This window comes from Lissotriton vulgaris, unplaced genomic scaffold, assembly GCF_964263255.1.
Source record: "Lissotriton vulgaris unplaced genomic scaffold, aLisVul1.2 SCAFFOLD_655, whole genome shotgun sequence".
NCBI lineage: Eukaryota > Metazoa > Chordata > Amphibia > Caudata > Salamandridae > Lissotriton > Lissotriton vulgaris.
In genome coordinates, this window is record NW_028242302.1 from 651,809 (window position 1) to 669,072 (window position 17,264).

Below are 17,264 nucleotides of genomic sequence, written 5' to 3' on the forward strand. Positions count from 1 at the left end.
GTTCTTTATGTAGGAGTGGAAGGTCTGGGTGGGCCTGCATGCCTGCTCTTTTTGTAGGAGTGGGAGGCCTGGGTGGGCCTGCATGCCTGCTCCTTTTGTAGGAGTGGGAGGCCTGGGTGGGCCTGCATGCCTGCTCTTTTTGTAGGAGTGAGAGGTCTGGGTGGGCCTGCATACCTGCTCCTTTTGTAGGAGTAGAGGCCTGGGTGGGCCTGCATGCCTGCTCTTTTTGTAGGAGTCGAAGTCCCGGTGGGCCAGCATGCCTGCTCCTTTTGTGGGAGTGGAGGCCTGGGTGGGCCTGCATGCCTGCTCCTTTTGTAGGAGTGTTAGGCCTGGGTGGGCCTGCATGCCTGCTACTTTTGTAGGAGTGGAGGCCTGTGTGGGCCTGCATGCCGGCTCTTTTTGCAGGAGTGGAAGGTCTGGGTGGGCGTGCTTGCCTGCTCCTTTTGTAGGAGTGGAGGCCTGGGTGGGCCTGCATACCTGTTCTTTATGTAGGAGTGGAGGCCTGGGTGGGCCTGCATGCCGGCTCTTTTTGCAGGAGTGGAGGTCTGGGTGGGCGTGCTTGCCTGCTCCTTTTGTAGGAGTGGAGGCGTGGGTGGGCCTGCATGCCTGCTCTTTTTGTAGGAGTGGGAGGCCTGGGTGGGCCTGCATGCCTGCTCTTTTTGTAGGAGTGGGAGGCCTGGGTGGGCCTGCATGCCTGTTCTTTATGTATGAGTGGGAGGTCTGGGTGGACCTGCATGCCTGCTCTTTTTGTAGGAGTGGGATGCCTGAGTGGGACTGCATGCCTGCTCTTTTTTGTAGGAGTGGGAGGCCTGGGTGGGTCTGCATGCCTGCTCTTTTGGTAGGAGTGGAGGCCTGGGTGGGCCTGCATGCCTGCTCTGTTTGTAGAAGTGGGAGGCGTGGGTGGGCCTGCATGCCTGCTCTTTTTGTAGGAGTCGAGGCCTGGGTGGGCCTGCATGCCTGCTCCTTTTGTAGGAGTGTTAGGCCTGGGTGGGCCTGCATGCCTGCTACTTTTGTAGGAGTGGAGACCTGGGTGGGCCTGCATGCCTGCTCTTTTTGCAGGAGTGGAAGGTCTGGGTGGGCGTGCTTGCCTGCTCCTCTTGTAGGAGTGGAGGCCTGGGTGGGCCTGCATGCCTGCTCTTTTTGTAGGAGTCGAAGTCCCGGTGGTTGTGCATGCCTCCTTCTTTTGCTTTTTGTAGGAGTGGGAGGTCTGGGTGGGCCTGCATGTCTGCTCCTTTTGGACGAGTGGGAGGTCTGGGTGAGCCTGCATGCCTGCTCCTTTTGTAGGAGTGGGAGACCTGGGTGGGCCTGCATGCCTGTTCTTTATGTAGGAGTGGAAGGTCTGGGTGGGCCTGCATGCCTGCTCTTTTTGTAGGAGTGGGAGGCCTGGGTGGGCCTGCATGCCTGCTCCTTTTGTCGGAGTGGGAGGCCTGGGTGGGCCTGCATGCCTGCTCTTTTGTGTAGGAGTGGGAGGTCTGGGTGGGCCTGCATGCCCGCTCTTTTTGTAGCACTGTGAGGTCTGGGTGGGCCTGCATGCGTTCCCCTTTTGTAGGAGTGGAAGACCTGGGTGGGCCTGTATGCCTGCTCTTTTTGTAGGAGTGGAGGCCTGGGTGGGCTTGCATGCCTGCTCTGTTTGTAGGAGTGGGAGGGTTAGGTGGGCCTGCATCCCTGCTCTTTTTGTAGGAGTGGGAGGCCTGGGTGGGCCTGCATGCCTGCTCTTTTTGTAGGAGTGGAGGCCTGGGTGGGCCTGCATGCCTGCTCTTTTTCTAGGAGTGGGAGACCTGGGTGGGCCTGCATGCCTGCTCTGTTTGTAGAAGTGGGAGGCAAGGATGGGCCTTCATGCCTGCTCTTTTTGTAGGAGTGGAGTCCTGGGTGGGGCCTGCATGCCTGCTCCTTTTGTAGGAGTGTTAGGCCTGGGTGGGCCTGCATGCCTGCTACTTTTGTAGGGGTGGAGGCCTGGGTGGGCCTGCATGCCTGCTCTGTTTGTAGAAGTGGGAGGCGTGGGTGGGCCTGCATGCCTGCTCTTTTTGTAGGAGTGGAGGCCTGGGTGGGCCTGCATGCCTGCTCCTTTTGTAGGAGTGTTAGGCCTGGGTGGGCCTGCATGCCTGCTACTTTTGTAGGAGTGGAGACCTGGGTGGGCCTGCATGCCTGCTCTTTTTGCAGGAGTGGAAGGTCTGGGTGGGCGTGCTTGCCTGCTCCTCTTGTAGGAGTGGAGGCCTGGGTGGGCCTGCATGCCTGCTCTTTTTGTAGGAGTCGAAGTCCCGGTGGTCGTGCATGCCTCCTTCTTTTGTAGGAGTGGGAGGCCACAGTGGGCCTGCATGCCTGCTCCTTTTGTAGGAGTGGGAGGTCTGGGTGGGCCTGCATGCCTGCTCTTTTTGTAGGAGTGGGAGGTCTGGGTGGGCCTGCATGTCTGCTCCTTTTGGACGAGTGGGAGGTCTGGGTGAGCCTGCATGCCTGCTCCTTTTGTAGGAGTGGGAGACCTGGGTGGGCCTGCATGCCTGTTCTTTATGTAGGAGTGGAAGGTCTGGGTGGGCCTGCATGCCTGCTCTTTTTGTAGGAGTGGGAGGCCTGGGTGGGCCTGCATGCCTGCTCCTTTTGTAGGAGTGGGAGGCCTGGGTGGGCCTGCATGCCTGCTCTTTTTGTAGGAGTGAGAGGTCTGGGTGGGCCTGCATACCTGCTCCTTTTGTAGGAGTAGAGGCCTGGGTGGGCCTGCATGCCTGCTCTTTTTGTAGGAGTCGAAGTCCCGGTGGGCCAGCATGCCTGCTCCTTTTGTGGGAGTGGAGGCCTGGGTGGGCCTGCATGCCTGCTCCTTTTGTAGGAGTGTTAGGCCTGGGTGGGCCTGCATGCCTGCTACTTTTGTAGGAGTGGAGGCCTGTGTGGGCCTGCATGCCGGCTCTTTTTGCAGGAGTGGAAGGTCTGGGTGGGCGTGCTTGCCTGCTCCTTTTGTAGGAGTGGAGGCCTGGGTGGGCCTGCATACCTGTTCTTTATGTAGGAGTGGAGGCCTGGGTGGGCCTGCATGCCGGCTCTTTTTGCAGGAGTGGAGGTCTGGGTGGGCGTGCTTGCCTGCTCCTTTTGTAGGAGTGGAGGCGTGGGTGGGCCTGCATGCCTGCTCTTTTTGTAGGAGTGGGAGGCCTGGGTGGGCCTGCATGCCTGCTCTTTTTGTAGGAGTGGGAGGCCTGGGTGGGCCTGCATGCCTGTTCTTTATGTATGAGTGGGAGGTCTGGGTGGACCTGCATGCCTGCTCTTTTTGTAGGAGTGGGATGCCTGAGTGGGACTGCATGCCTGCTCTTTTTTGTAGGAGTGGGAGGCCTGGGTGGGTCTGCATGCCTGCTCTTTTGGTAGGAGTGGAGGCCTGGGTGGGCCTGCATGCCTGCTCTGTTTGTAGAAGTGGGAGGCGTGGGTGGGCCTGCATGCCTGCTCTTTTTGTAGGAGTGGAGGCCTGGGTGGGCCTGCATGCCTGCTCCTTTTGTAGGAGTGTTAGGCCTGGGTGGGCCTGCATGCCTGCTACTTTTGTAGGAGTGGAGACCTGGGTGGGCCTGCATGCCTGCTCTTTTTGCAGGAGTGGAAGGTCTGGGTGGGCGTGCTTGCCTGCTCCTCTTGTAGGAGTGGAGGCCTGGGTGGGCCTGCATGCCTGCTCTTTTTGTAGGAGTCGAAGTCCCGGTGGTCGTGCATGCCTCCTTCTTTTGTAGGAGTGGGAGGCCACAGTGGGCCTGCATGCCTGCTCCTTTTGTAGGAGTGGGAGGTCTGGGTGGGCCTGCATGCCTGCTCTTTTTGTAGGAGTGGGAGGTCTGGGTGGGCCTGCATGTCTGCTCCTTTTGGACGAGTGGGAGGTCTGGGTGAGCCTGCATGCCTGCTCCTTTTGTAGGAGTGGGAGACCTGGGTGGGCCTGCATGCCTGTTCTTTATGTAGGAGTGGAAGGTCTGGGTGGGCCTGCATGCCTGCTCTTTTTGTAGGAGTGGGAGGCCTGGGTGGGCCTGCATGCCTGCTCCTTTTGTCGGAGTGGGAGGCCTGGGTGGGCCTGCATGCCTGCTCTTTTGTGTAGGAGTGGGAGGTCTGGGTGGGCCTGCATGCCCGCTCTTTTTGTAGCACTGTGAGGTCTGGGTGGGCCTGCATGCGTTCCCCTTTTGTAGGAGTGGAAGACCTGGGTGGGCCTGTATGCCTGCTCTTTTTGTAGGAGTGGAGGCCTGGGTGGGCTTGCATGCCTGCTCTGTTTGTAGGAGTGGGAGGGTTAGGTGGGCCTGCATCCCTGCTCTTTTTGTAGGAGTGGGAGGCCTGGGTGGGCCTGCATGCCTGCTCTTTTTGTAGGAGTGGAGGCCTGGGTGGGCCTGCATGCCTGCTCTTTTTCTAGGAGTGGGAGACCTGGGTGGGCCTGCATGCCTGCTCTGTTTGTAGAAGTGGGAGGCAAGGATGGGCCTTCATGCCTGCTCTTTTTGTAGGAGTGGAGTCCTGGGTGGGGCCTGCATGCCTGCTCCTTTTGTAGGAGTGTGTTGGACAGGCCACATGACGGGCCGCTCTCCCCCGGCTCGACCAGGCCCGAGCCCAGTCACGCAAGCACCACACACCACCATTGCACGCCCTACGTCCCCTCAGGGACCCCTGCCCTCGAACATGATAACCTCGTGGGTCCGATCCACTGCCGGCCCATGCACCCAGCCCGGGCCGCCATCTTGGACACCTCGCCACGAGGCCGCCTGGCCCCCGATCGACCTCAACCCTGGGCCTAGCCCAGCCTCAGACAATCCGGCACCACCCTCCACCCAGGAGGTGAGCGGGCTACTTGGCAAGTCAATGGGAGAAAGAGGTGCCGATGGCTCTCCCCCCGCCCAGTGCCGCTCGCCCATCGCCTCCCCGGGCGCTGGCTCCACCCCCCTGCTGGGTGTCTGGACTCCCTCATCCCGGACCTCCCGACCTCCAAGTGCGAGGGTCCGGACATCAAAGCACGCCAGCCCTATAACTGGGGCAGCTCCAGAGCAGGAAGTCAGTTGTATCTTGGAGTCGAGAGACGTAAGAGGAACTCATCCTGGACGGACTACTGGCGCTGCCGTAGCTCTGTCCTGTGCACCATCGTCCTGCCTGTTGGCGCTGCCACAGCCGTCGTAACCTTCATTCTTCACCGTCGTCCGGATCTGCTGGCGAGGCCGCGGACCGTTGTAACCATCATCTTCATCGGGACCTGCTTGGCTTCTCCACGGCCCGTCGACCATCCTTCATCCATCTCGGGACCTGCTTGGCTCCTCCACGGCCCGATCAGCAACCACGCCGAGCTCGAGGATTGAGAGCTATTTAACTCATTGGTAACTAAGACTGTCCCGCTACCCTTTCTCCTCAACCAGAGATCAGAACCGAGGGGACCCCTGAGTCCAGACCTCCTTGTATCATAGCGACGTAACCTAAGAATTGCATATAAAGTCTCGTTAACCTTCAATCTTGTGTGGTGTCCGTCTGTGGGGGGGAAGTTACTTACCTGTACAGTCGTTGGAGACGGCTCTCCCTGGAGACCTCTCCCCGTAATCTCGGCCGACCCTCCCGGTCCGTCTAACATTGGTGGCCAGCGGCGCGATCCGAATCACCGCATAACGTACAGAGAGTAGCTCACCCCACAACGAACAACAATGTCGACTAAAGAGAGCGGATCAACTGAGAAGTTCCAAATGGAAAAACTAGAGGAATACAGCCATCGTGAACTAAAGCAGTTCTGCATCGAACTAGGTATCGCTACCACCGGACTAAGTACCAAGGACGATTTTAAGCATGCCCTAGAATCTTGGGCAGAGACCGGGGATGTCGAAGCCCCTGAGCAAAGCACCGCGAAAAATACCAACACGGCCCCTGAGGGGCAAAGAACCAGTCTCTCGCAAGACGAGATCCAAGAAAGAGAAAAAGCCCGACTACACGAACTCGAAATGGCCCGACTCAAGATGGACATAGAACTCAAATTGGCCGAGCAAAAAATAAACTTAGAGCACCTTCGCCTCCGAGAAGAAAGAGAGGAGAAACAGAGGCAAAGGGAGCTCGAGGAAAAAAGACTAACGTACGAGCACGAACGGAACCTAGCCGAGATCAACCTGCGCAAACAAAATAAAGAGTTAGGGGTGCCCGACAGACCGTCCACCCCAGGGACCGCGGAGAAAAAAGTGCACATCCCCAAGGATGTGGTCCGAGAATATTTTCGAGAAGACGACATCCAGCAATGGTTTAAGGCCTATGAAATCGCGATGACTGCGCACCGGATCGATAGAGCCGACTGGGGAGCCGGCCTATGGGGCAAATTCCTCAATGAGGGCCGCGATACTCTGTTACAGCTCCCAGACCACCAGATGACCTCCTACGACCATATGAAAGCGGCCCTCCTCACCCGCTATGGCCTCACGCCCGAGATGTACCGTCAGAGGTTCCGAGACTGCACACGCATTCCAGGTACAACTTGGGTGGACTATGTAACGTACTTTAGCCGAGCCTTCGAAGGCTGGATCAGAGGGAACAACGTCACGACCTACGAGCAGCTGTTCAATCTGATGGTATGGGAGCATCTGTCCAACAATTGCTTCATTGAACTACGCCAACACCTCCTCGACAGCAAGTTAACCGATCCCCGGCAGCTCGCAGCCGAAGCTGACCGGTGGGAGATCACCAGAGTGGGCCGGAATGGGTCCTACGAGCAGAACAGGAACAACAATGGTCACTACCGACCCAGAGGAGGAGGAGGGGGCCAAGGACGAGGAAGAGACAATACTCCGGCCGCCCCCGCTACCAGCACCACCCCCCCGGCCAACCGGGGCAGCACCCCGGCGCGACCGGGATACAGAGCCAATGTTACATGTCACCGATGCCAACGAGTCGGCCACTATGCAAACGACCCAAGCTGCCCGCAGTATCAGAGTCCAAGACCCCGCCAGGTGGCCGCCGCGGCACTAGGGGAAGAACAGATCTCCGAGGAACAAGAAACAGGCGAGCAAGAGTATCAAGAGTGGGAGCCAGCCGCCATGACTCTCGCGTGCTTAGGGGGAAGAGACATGGTCCCGCGGGTCCCCCTACCCGCTAACACCCAGAAGTACAGCCAATGGGTGAGCATCAATGGACAACGGGCCGAAGCCCTTCGAGACACCGGGGCCAGTGTGACAGCCGTCCGCTGTCATCTGGTGACCCCAGAACAATATCTACCGAACGTTCTCTGCCCTGTGCGATCAGCCGACAACTCGGAAAGTCTGTGTCGGATGGCCTGCGTCCCCTTTGAGTGGGGAGGGGTCTCCGGCATGTTGAAGGTAACGGTCCGAGACGACGCCCCCGTGGAATGCCTCCTCGGAAATGACCTGGAAAGCTCCCCGTGGGCAGCCGTGGAGCGAAAAGAACACTTGGGGATGTTGGGCGTCCCAGACTGGGCGTGCGTCACCACCCGGTCCATGGCCGCCCGTGCCAACCATCACCCGGAAGAACCAGAATGGCCGGCGCCACCGCCTCCGGTCGCCCCCGCCGAGACCCCCGACCATGGCATCCCCCTCGAACTTGCTCAACCTTCCGACCTCGCTAATCTTGATCAGTGGGCTCAAGAAGGGGGACCCACACAAGAACAATTTCGTCAGGAACAGAAGACCTGTCCCTCCCTTGAGGGACTCCGACAACAAGCGCTCGCCCAAAGCGCCGGGGATACCTCCGGAACTCATTGGGTCTACTGGGACAATGATCTATTGTACAGCGAGCAACGAATCGCCGAGCTGGGGGCCAACCGAGTACTAGTGGTGCCCCTCCGCTTTAGAGACTTCCTGCTAAACCTGGCCCACGATGCCCCCCTGGCAGGGCACCTGGGACAGGATAAAACCTACAGCCGCCTAGTGACCCACTTCTTCTGGCCCAAAATGAGAAACGATGTGCACCAGCATTGCCGATCTTGCCCCACGTGCCAAGCCAGTGGGAAGAGCGGCCGCAAATTAAAGGCTCCCCTGCAACCCTTTCCAGTAGTCACAACCCCATTTGAGAGGGTCGGGATAGACATTGTGGGACCCCTGGACCCGCGTACAAGACAAGGCCATCGCTTCATCCTGGTACTAGTGGACCACGCCACCCGCTACCCTGAGGCTATTCCTCTCCGGACCGTGACAGCCCCAGTGGTCGGCCGGGCCCTGATGGGGATCTTCTCCCGTGTGGGGTTCCCCCGAGAAGTCGTCAGTGACAGAGGCACGAACTTTATTTCTAAATATATGAAGTCCCTCTGGCAACAGTGTGGGGTCACCTACCGCTTCACGACCCCCTATCACCCCCAAGGAAACGGACTTGTTGAGCGGTTCAATCGCACGCTAAAAGGGATGATCGGGGGATTGGAAGAGCCCCTCCGTCGCCAGTGGGACGTGCTGCTGCCGTGCCTCCTCTTCGCCTACCGGGAGGTCCCACAGAAGTCCCTAGGCTTCAGCCCCTTCGAGCTGCTCTATGGGCACCCAGTACGGGGGCCACTCAGCCTGATCAAAGAAGGCTGGGAGATGCCTCCGGCCAAGAGTCCTCCAGATGTCTTCCGGTACCTCCTCACCCTCCGCAACCAGTCCCGGCGGTTCAGAGACCTAGCAAAAGCCAACCTAGAGGCCAGTCAAGAGGACATGAAGAAATGGTATGACCAGAACGCCTCATCCATTGAATTCGAGCCGGGGCAACAGGTCTGGGTAATGTCCCCCACAGAACCGTGCGCTCTCCAAGACAAATGGACGGGACCCTTCAAGGTAATCGAGCGCAAGGGTCCTGCCACCTATCTGATCGATATGGAGTCCGCCCGGAATCCGCTCCGAGTCCTCCACACCAACAGACTGAAACCCCACTTTGCACGAACAGAACTCAGCCTCTTGATGGCCACAGACAATGGGGTTGAAGACGACTCCGAGCCTCTCCCTGACCTCTTGCGGACCCAGGAGCAAGACGGCTCCGTGGATGGGGTCCGACTCTCGGAGACCCTCACCAGAGAACAACGGCAAGAGTGCCAAGCCCTCCTATCACGGTTCGCCAGTCTGTTCTCCCTCACCCCGGGTGTCACTTCCTGGTGTGTGCACGATGTGGACACCGGAGACAGCCCTCCTATCCGCCACCGGGCCTACCGCGTACCTGATCGGGTACGGGCCTGCATCCAGGCGGAAGTAGCTAAGATGCTCACGCTCGGGGTCATCGAGCCCTCAGACAGTCCATGGGCCAGCCCGGTCGTACTGGTCCCCAAAGCAGCCGCCCCCGGGACCACACCAGAACTCCGGTTCTGTGTCGACTACCGGGGCCTGAATGAAGTCACCAGAACGGACGCACACCCCATCCCCCGGGCAGATGAACTGGTCGACCGAATGGGCGCTGGCCGCTACCTCAGCATCTTCGACCTGACGGCAGGTTATTGGCAGATCGGCCTCACACCCCGAGCACAAGAACGCTCTGCCTTCTCCACCCCCGATGGCCACTATCACTTTACGGTCATGCCCTTCGGCATGAAGAATGCCCCAGCGACGTTCCAACGGCTCGTCAATCAGGTCCTGGCGGGGCTCGAAGAGTTCAGCGCCGCCTACCTGGACGACATCGCTGTGTACAGCCACCATTGGACCGAGCACCTCCACCACCTCCAAGCAGTGCTGCAAGCCCTTCAGCGAGCTGGCCTCACGATCAAGGCCAGCAAATGCCAAATTGGACAAGGGTCGGTGACCTACCTCGGACACCAGGTGGGAAGCGGCCTAGTGGCCCCCCTACAGCTGAAAATTGCCGCCATCCAGAACTGGCAACCCCCTATCACTCAAACTGAGGTGCGAGCCTTCCTGGGCCTCACGGGCTACTACCGAAGGTTCGTGAAAGACTATGGTACCATCGTGGGGCCTCTCACCGAACTCACGTCAAAAAATCAGCCCAAGAAGGTGAACTGGACCCCAGAGTGTCAAGCGGCATTCGAACAGTTAAAGGCCGCCATGTGTTCCGCTCCTGTGCTCCAGGCCCCAGACTACAGCCGGGAGTTCGTCGTCCAGACGGACGCCTCCGACCAGGGCATTGGGGCGGTCCTGTCCCAAGTGAACACCGAAGGCCTCGATCAACCGGTGGCCTTCATCAGCCGGAGACTCCTACCCCGGGAACAACGCTGGAGCACCATAGAGAGGGAAGCCTTCGCTGTGGTATGGGCCCTCAAGAAGCTCCGGCCCTACCTTTTTGGCACCCACTTTCGGGTGCAGACTGACCACCGACCCCTGCAGTGGTTGATGCATATGCGGGGGGAGAACCCAAAATTGCTACGCTGGTCCATCTCCTTACAAGGTATGGACTTCACAGTCGAACACCGGCCTGGGTCCGACCACGCCAACGCCGATGGCCTGTCCCGGTTTTTCCGCCTCGACGAAGGGAGTCCCCAAGAGGATGGGTAACTCTCCCCGCCTTCAGCTGGGGGGGACGCATGTTGGACAGGCCACATGACGGGCCGCTCTCCCCCGGCTCGACCAGGCCCGAGCCCAGTCACGCAAGCACCACACACCACCATTGCACGCCCTACGTCCCCTCAGGGACCCCTGCCCTCGAACATGATAACCTCGTGGGTCCGATCCACTGCCGGCCCATGCACCCAGCCCGGGCCGCCATCTTGGACACCTCGCCACGAGGCCGCCTGGCCCCCGATCGACCTCAACCCTGGGCCTAGCCCAGCCTCAGACAATCCGGCACCACCCTCCACCCAGGAGGTGAGCGGGCTACTTGGCAAGTCAATGGGAGAAAGAGGTGCCGATGGCTCTCCCCCCGCCCAGTGCCGCTCGCCCATCGCCTCCCCGGGCGCTGGCTCCACCCCCCTGCTGGGTGTCTGGACTCCCTCATCCCGGACCTCCCGACCTCCAAGTGCGAGGGTCCGGACATCAAAGCACGCCAGCCCTATAACTGGGGCAGCTCCAGAGCAGGAAGTCAGTTGTATCTTGGAGTCGAGAGACGTAAGAGGAACTCATCCTGGACGGACTACTGGCGCTGCCGTAGCTCTGTCCTGTGCACCATCGTCCTGCCTGTTGGCGCTGCCACAGCCGTCGTAACCTTCATTCTTCACCGTCGTCCGGATCTGCTGGCGAGGCCGCGGACCGTTGTAACCATCATCTTCATCGGGACCTGCTTGGCTTCTCCACGGCCCGTCGACCATCCTTCATCCATCTCGGGACCTGCTTGGCTCCTCCACGGCCCGATCAGCAACCACGCCGAGCTCGAGGATTGAGAGCTATTTAACTCATTGGTAACTAAGACTGTCCCGCTACCCTTTCTCCTCAACCAGAGATCAGAACCGAGGGGACCCCTGAGTCCAGACCTCCTTGTATCATAGCGACGTAACCTAAGAATTGCATATAAAGTCTCGTTAACCTTCAATCTTGTGTGGTGTCCGTCTGTGGGGGGGAAGTTACTTACCTGTACAGTCGTTGGAGACGGCTCTCCCTGGAGACCTCTCCCCGTAATCTCGGCCGACCCTCCCGGTCCGTCTAACAGAGTGTTAGGCCTGGGTGGGCCTGCATGCCTGCTACTTTTGTAGGGGTGGAGGCCTGGGTGGGCCTGCATGCCGGCTCTTTTTGCAGGAGTGGAAGGTCTGGGCGGGCGTGCTTGCCTGCTCCTTTTGTAGGAGTGGAGGCCTGGGTGGGCCTTCATGCCTGCTCTTTTTGTAGGAGTGGGAGGCCTGGGTGGGCCTGCATGCCTGTTCTTTATGTAGGAGTGGGAGGTCTGGGTGGGCCTGCATGCCTGCTCTTTTTGTAGGAGTGGGAGGCCTGAGTGGGACTGCATGCCTGCTCTTTTTTGTAGGATTGGGAGGCCTGGGTGGGTCTGCATGCCTGCTCTTTTTGTAGGAGTGGAGGCCTGGGTGGGCCTGCATGCCTGCTCTGTTTGTAGAAGTGGGAGGCGGGGTGGGCCTGCATGCCTGCTCTTTTTGAAGGAGTGGAAGCCTGGGTGGGCCTGCATGCCTGCTCTTTTTGCAGGAGTGGGAGGCCTGGGTGGGCCTGCATGCCTGCTCCTTTTGTAGGAGTGGGAGGCCTGGGTGGGCCTGCATGCCTGCTCTTTTTGTAGGAGTGAGAGGTCTGGGTGGGCCTGCATACCTGCTCCTTTTGTAGGAGTAGAGGCCTGGGTGGGCCTGCATGCCTGCTCTTTTTGTAGGAGTCGAAGTCCCGGTGGGCCAGCATGCCTGCTCCTTTTGTAGGAGTGGAGGCCTGGGTGGGCCTGCATGCCTGCTCCTTTTGTAGGAGTGTTAGGCCTGGGTGGGCCTGCATGCCTGCTACTTTTGTAGGAGTGGAGGCCTGTGTGGGCCTGCATGCCGGCTCTTTTTGCAGGAGTGGAAGGTCTGGGTGGGCGTGCTTGCCTGCTCCTTTTGTAGGAGTGGAGGCCTGGGTGGGCCTGCATACCTGTTCTTTATGTAGGAGTGGAGGCCTGGGTGGGCCTGCATGCCGGCTATTTTTGCAGGAGTGGAGGTCTGGGTGGGCGTGCTTGCCTGCTCCTTTTGTAGGAGTGGAGGCGTGGGTGGGCCTGCATGCCTGCTCTTTTTGTAGGAGTGGGAGGCCTGGGTGGGCCTGCATGCCTGCTCTTTTTGTAGGAGTGGGAGGCCTGGGTGGGCCTGCATGCCTGTTCTTTATGTATGAGTGGGAGGTCTGGGTGGACCTGCATGCCTGCTCTTTTTGTAGGAGTGGGATGCCTGAGTGGGACTGCATGCCTGCTCTTTTTTGTAGGAGTGGGAGGCCTGGGTGGGTCTGCATGCCTGCTCTTTTTGTAGGAGTGGAGGCCTGGGTGGGCCTGCATGCCTGCTCTGTTTGTAGAAGTGGGAGGCGGGGTGGGCCTGCATGCCTGCTCTTTTTGAAGGAGTGGAAGCCTGGGTGGGCCTGCATGCCTGCTCTTTTTGCAGGAGTGGGAGGCCTGGGTGGGCCTGCATGCCTGCTCCTTTTGTAGGAGTGGGAGGCCTGGGTGGGCCTGCATGCCTGCTCTTTTTGTAGGAGTGAGAGGTCTGGGTGGGCCTGCATACCTGCTCCTTTTGTAGGAGTAGAGGCCTGGGTGGGCCTGCATGCCTGCTCTTTTTGTAGGAGTCGAAGTCCCGGTGGGCCAGCATGCCTGCTCCTTTTGTAGGAGTGGAGGCCTGGGTGGGCCTGCATGCCTGCTCCTTTTGTAGGAGTGTTAGGCCTGGGTGGGCCTGCATGCCTGCTACTTTTGTAGGAGTGGAGGCCTGTGTGGGCCTGCATGCCGGCTCTTTTTGCAGGAGTGGAAGGTCTGGGTGGGCGTGCTTGCCTGCTCCTTTTGTAGGAGTGGAGGCCTGGGTGGGCCTGCATACCTGTTCTTTATGTAGGAGTGGAGGCCTGGGTGGGCCTGCATGCCGGCTATTTTTGCAGGAGTGGAGGTCTGGGTGGGCGTGCTTGCCTGCTCCTTTTGTAGGAGTGGAGGCGTGGGTGGGCCTGCATGCCTGCTCTTTTTGTAGGAGTGGGAGGCCTGGGTGGGCCTGCATGCCTGCTCTTTTTGTAGGAGAGGGAGGCCTGGGTGGGCCTGCATGCCTGTTCTTTATGTATGAGTGGGAGGTCTGGGTGGACCTGCATGCCTGCTCTTTTTGTAGGAGTGGGATGCCTGAGTGGGACTGCATGCCTGCTCTTTTTTGTAGGAGTGGGAGGCCTGGGTGGGTCTGCATGCCTGCTCTTTTGGTAGGAGTGGAGGCCTGGGTGGGCCTGCATGCCTGCTCTGTTTGTAGAAGTGGGAGGCGTGGGTGGGCCTGCATGCCTGCTCTTTTTGTAGGAGTGGAGGCCTGGGTGGGCCTGCATGCCTGCTCGTTTTGTAGGAGTGTTAGGCCTGGGTGGGCCTGCATGCCTGCTACTTTTGTAGGAGTGGAGACCTGGGTGGGCCTGCATGCCTGCTCTTTTTGCAGGAGTGGAAGGTCTGGGTGGGCGTGCTTGCCTGCTCCTCTTGTAGGAGTGGAGGCCTGGGTGGGCCTGCATGCCTGCTCTTTTTGTAGGAGTCGAAGTCCCGGTGGTCGTGCATGCCTCCTTCTTTTGTAGGAGTGGGAGGCCACAGTGGGCCTGCATGCCTGCTCCTTTTGTAGGAGTGGGAGGTCTGGGTGGGCCTGCATGCCTGCTCTTTTTGTAGGAGTGGGAGGTCTGGGTGGGCCTGCATGTCTGCTCCTTTTGGACGAGTGGGAGGTCTGGGTGAGCCTGCATGCCTGCTCCTTTTGTAGGAGTGGGAGACCTGGGTGGGCCTGCATGCCTGTTCTTTATGTAGGAGTGGAAGGTCTGGGTGGGCCTGCATGCCTGCTCTTTTTGTAGGAGTGGGAGGCCTGGGTGGGCCTGCATGCCTGCTCCTTTTGTAGGAGTGGGAGGCCTGGGTGGGCCTGCATGCCTGCTCTTTTTGTAGGAGTGAGAGGTCTGGGTGGGCCTGCATACCTGCTCCTTTTGTAGGAGTAGAGGCCTGGGTGGGCCTGCATGCCTGCTCTTTTTGTAGGAGTCGAAGTCCCGGTGGGCCAGCATGCCTGCTCCTTTTGTGGGAGTGGAGGCCTGGGTGGGCCTGCATGCCTGCTCCTTTTGTAGGAGTGTTAGGCCTGGGTGGGCCTGCATGCCTGCTACTTTTGTAGGAGTGGAGGCCTGTGTGGGCCTGCATGCCGGCTCTTTTTGCAGGAGTGGAAGGTCTGGGTGGGCGTGCTTGCCTGCTCCTTTTGTAGGAGTGGAGGCCTGGGTGGGCCTGCATACCTGTTCTTTATGTAGGAGTGGAGGCCTGGGTGGGCCTGCATGCCGGCTCTTTTTGCAGGAGTGGAGGTCTGGGTGGGCGTGCTTGCCTGCTCCTTTTGTAGGAGTGGAGGCGTGGGTGGGCCTGCATGCCTGCTCTTTTTGTAGGAGTGGGAGGCCTGGGTGGGCCTGCATGCCTGCTCTTTTTGTAGGAGTGGGAGGCCTGGGTGGGCCTGCATGCCTGTTCTTTATGTATGAGTGGGAGGTCTGGGTGGACCTGCATGCCTGCTCTTTTTGTAGGAGTGGGATGCCTGAGTGGGACTGCATGCCTGCTCTTTTTTGTAGGAGTGGGAGGCCTGGGTGGGTCTGCATGCCTGCTCTTTTGGTAGGAGTGGAGGCCTGGGTGGGCCTGCATGCCTGCTCTGTTTGTAGAAGTGGGAGGCGTGGGTGGGCCTGCATGCCTGCTCTTTTTGTAGGAGTGGAGGCCTGGGTGGGCCTGCATGCCTGCTCCTTTTGTAGGAGTGTTAGGCCTGGGTGGGCCTGCATGCCTGCTACTTTTGTAGGAGTGGAGACCTGGGTGGGCCTGCATGCCTGCTCTTTTTGCAGGAGTGGAAGGTCTGGGTGGGCGTGCTTGCCTGCTCCTCTTGTAGGAGTGGAGGCCTGGGTGGGCCTGCATGCCTGCTCTTGTTGTAGGAGTCGAAGTCCCGGTGGTCGTGCATGCCTCCTTCTTTTGTAGGAGTGGGAGGCCACAGTGGGCCTGCATGCCTGCTCCTTTTGTAGGAGTGGGAGGTCTGGGTGGGCCTGCATGCCTGCTCTTTTTGTAGGAGTGGGAGGTCTGGGTGGGCCTGCATGTCTGCTCCTTTTGGACGAGTGGGAGGTCTGGGTGAGCCTGCATGCCTGCTCCTTTTGTAGGAGTGGGAGACCTGGGTGGGCCTGCATGCCAGTTCTTTATGTAGGAGTGGAAGGTCTGGGTGGGCCTGCATGCCTGCTCTTTTTGTAGGAGTGGGAGGCCTGGGTGGGCCTGCATGCCTGCTCCTTTTGTCGGAGTGGGAGGCCTGGGTGGGCCTGCATGCCTGCTCTTTTGTGTAGGAGTGGGAGGTCTGGGTGGGCCTGCATGCCCGCTCTTTTTGTAGGACTGTGAGGTCTGGGTGGGCCTGCATGCGTTCCCCTTTTGTAGGAGTGGAAGACCTGGGTGGGCCTGTATGCCTGCTCTTTTTGTAGGAGTGGAGGCCTGGGTGGGCTTGCATGCCTGCTCTGTTTGTAGGAGTGGGAGGCCTGGGTGGGCCTGCATGCCTGTTCTTTATGTATGAGTGGGAGGTCTGGGTGGACCTGCATGCCTGCTCTTTTTGTAGGAGTGGGATGCCTGAGTGGGACTGCATGCCTGCTCTTTTTTGTAGGAGTGGGAGGCCTGGGTGGGTCTGCATGCCTGCTCTTTTGGTAGGAGTGGAGGCCTGGGTGGGCCTGCATGCCTGCTCTGTTTGTAGAAGTGGGAGGCGTGGGTGGGCCTGCATGCCTGCTCTTTTTGTAGGAGTGGAGGCCTGGGTGGGCCTGCATGCCTGCTCCTTTTGTAGGAGTGTTAGGCCTGGGTGGGCCTGCATGCCTGCTACTTTTGTAGGAGTGGAGACCTGGGTGGGCCTGCATGCCTGCTCTTTTTGCAGGAGTGGAAGGTCTGGGTGGGCGTGCTTGCCTGCTCCTCTTGTAGGAGTGGAGGCCTGGGTGGGCCTGCATGCCTGCTCTTTTTGTAGGAGTCGAAGTCCCGGTGGTCGTGCATGCCTCCTTCTTTTGTAGGAGTGGGAGGCCACAGTGGGCCTGCATGCCTGCTCCTTTTGTAGGAGTGGGAGGTCTGGGTGGGCCTGCATGCCTGCTCTTTTTGTAGGAGTGGGAGGTCTGGGTGGGCCTGCATGTCTGCTCCTTTTGGACGAGTGGGAGGTCTGGGTGAGCCTGCATGCCTGCTCCTTTTGTAGGAGTGGGAGACCTGGGTGGGCCTGCATGCCTGTTCTTTATGTAGGAGTGGAAGGTCTGGGTGGGCCTGCATGCCTGCTCTTTTTGTAGGAGTGGGAGGCCTGGGTGGGCCTGCATGCCTGCTCCTTTTGTCGGAGTGGGAGGCCTGGGTGGGCCTGCATGCCTGCTCTTTTGTGTAGGAGTGGGAGGTCTGGGTGGGCCTGCATGCCCGCTCTTTTTGTAGGAGTGGAGGCCTGGGTGGGCTTGCATGCCTGCTCTGTTTGTAGGAGTGGGAGGGTTAGGTGGGCCTGCATCCCTGCTCTTTTTGTAGGAGTGGGAGGCCTGGGTGGGCCTGCATGCCTGCTCTTTTTGTAGGAGTGGAGGCCTGGGTTGGCCTGCATGCCTGCTCTTTTTCTAGGAGTGGGAGACCTGGGTGGGCCTGCATGCCTGCTCTGTTTGTAGAAGTGGGAGGCAAGGATGGGCCTTCATGCCTGCTCTTTTTGTAGGAGTGGAGTCCTGGGTGGGCCTGCATGCCTGCTCCTTTTGTAGGAGTGTTAGGCCTGGGTGGGCCTGCATGCCTGCTACTTTTGTAGGGGTGGAGGCCTGGGTGGACCTGCATGCCGGCTCTTTTTGCAGGAGTGGAAGGTCTGGGTGGGCGTGCTTGCCTGCTCCTTTTGTAGGAGTGGAGGCCTG